This window comes from Orycteropus afer, unplaced genomic scaffold, assembly GCF_000298275.1.
Source record: "Orycteropus afer afer isolate SDZICR_OR568_19922 unplaced genomic scaffold, OryAfe1.0 scaffold00269, whole genome shotgun sequence".
Taxonomy (NCBI): domain Eukaryota; kingdom Metazoa; phylum Chordata; class Mammalia; order Tubulidentata; family Orycteropodidae; genus Orycteropus; species Orycteropus afer.
In genome coordinates this window covers 2,296,118-2,298,530 of record NW_006921856.1, presented here as the reverse complement: position 1 = coordinate 2,298,530, position 2,413 = coordinate 2,296,118, and positions in this window count along the sequence as shown.

The following is a 2,413-nucleotide window of genomic DNA, read 5'->3' as shown; positions in this document are numbered from 1 at the left end:
AAAAAGAATATCAAGGAACAGGGTTAACCACAAGAAAAAAGGTGGAAAAAAGGGGGAAAAAGGGGGGAAAAACTCTCAAATTTAAAAATAAAAATAAAAAGATCAACCAGGCACAAGGAAAAGAAAAAATGCTGAAAATTAGGACCTGGGATGGGAAGATTAAGGATAATAATAAAAAGGACAAAAATATTAATAATATTAGTTGTTTTAAAACAGACAAATACAAGCAAACGAATCACCAGAAAAAAGAAAGCAAAAAAGAAAAATAAATAAATAAAAAAAGAGAAAAAAAAATCAGTGGAGGACAAGGCAGGGCATCCACACTTTGTCTGAGCACACAGACTGTGATGGAGTTCCTGTGGTCCTAGAAGGTAGGTGGGAGTGGAGGATGGCTGCACCTCCATTCACCAACAGTAGCAAGAAGAATGTCATACCTTGTCAGTCTTGCAGGTCTCAAGTGTCCTTGGAGTTGCTGGAAAGCAGAATATATTCTTAAGCCCCAGGAATCTGCCAGAGTGCTGTCTCTTTAAATATCAAAAATAGTCAAGCTGCTTTTAAACCTTCAAAATGGCAGCACCCTTTGGACTGGCAAAAGTCCACAGCTCAGCCCACCTTTCTCTTCACCTTCTCCCTTTGTTCCCCAGCCACCGTGCACAGTCCTCCTTGCAGTCCCTGGCTAGCAGGGTAAATTTTAGGTTAATTCTTAGGTCCTACCACCACTCAGGAATCTCCAAGCTGTCTATGCCATCAGGTTTGCTCAGGATCACTGCCATAGTGCAGGTCTGTCTGTCTCCTTTTTTGGTATTTTCATGCAAATTCTTCTGCTAGTTGGGGTTTAGTCTACTTCTATATCCTTCCCATCAAGGCTCAGGGGTTCAAGATTATCTTCTGTATCTGTATTATTTGTTTTCCCTTTTCTTTGTTGAAGAGGGTCTGTGCAGTCTTTCTGCTTAATCTGCCATCTTGCCGGATCTCCCTCCTTTTCCTGTATTTTTACTGACTTTTTGCTTTCTCATGTATGATTTTCTTGATGTCATCCCACATCTATCTGGTTTTCAGTCATTGGTGTTCAATGAGAAAGGATTGAATGTGCCAGAGATTTGATTTTTCTTGGATCCATAGTCAACATCCATGCAAGCAGAAGTCAAGAAATCAAACAGTATATTACATTTGGCAAATCTGTAGTGAAAGACCTCTTTAAAGTGGTAAGAAGCAGAGATATCACTTTGAAGACTAAGGTACACCTCATGGTATTTTCATTGCCTCATATACATGTGAAAGCTGGGTAATGAAAAAGGAAGAACAAAGAAGAGTTGATGCTTTTGCTTTATGGTGTTGCCAAAGAATACTGAAAATACCATGGATTGCCAGAAGAACAAGCAAATCTGTCCTGGAAGAGGTACAGCCCAAATGGCTAGACTTCATCTCTTGTACTTTGGTCATGTTGTCAGAAGGGACCATTCCCTGGAGAAGGATGTCATGCTTGACAAAGTAAAGGGTCAGTGAAAAAGGGGAAAACCCTCAACAAAATGGATCAACACAGTGGATGCCAAATTGGACTCAAATATAACAAAAGTTGTGAAGATGGTACAGGAACAGGCAGTCTTTCATTCTGTTGTACACAGGGTGGCTATGAGTTGGAGCTGACTCAACAGCAGCTAACAACAACAACATCTGTTGATGAGGACTTAGAGCTTTTCCCAACCTTCTTTCATTGTGAATAATGCTGCAAACAACGTGTGTGTGCATTTTTCTATTCATATCACTGATCTTATATCTCTAAGATATATATATAGGAGTGGGATTGATAGGTAATAAGGTTTGTTATTTCTAGGTTTTTTTTTTTTTTGGGGGGGGTTTGCACCAAACCATTTTCCATAGTGGTCCCATGATTTTATAATCCATCAGCAGTGTATAAGTGTTCCAATCAATCTCGCCATAACTTTTTATTTTATTTATTTATTTTTTTTGAATCATGACCATTTTTTCAGAGAGGAGATGATATCTCACTGTAGTTTTGATTTATATCTGCCTCATGTTTAATGCCTACCTCTTGTCTGTCAGTATGTTGTACTGTGGTGGTTTGCATGTTATTGTGAGGCTAGAGGTTATGCCACCAATTTTCAAGTATCAGCAAGGTCATCCATGGGGGACAGGTTTCAGAATAGCTTCCAGACTATGATAGACTGGGAAGTAGGATGAGGTCTTCCACTTCTGAAAAAAATGGGCAATGAAAACCTTATGAATAGCAGTGAAACACTGTTTGAAATATTATTAGAAAACTTTATAAATAGCTCTGAAACATTGTCTGACATAGTGCTGGAGGAAGAGCCTCTCAGGTTGGAAGCCACTCATAATACAACTGGGGAAGTGATACTGCCTCAAAATAGAGTCGACCTTAATGATGCGGATG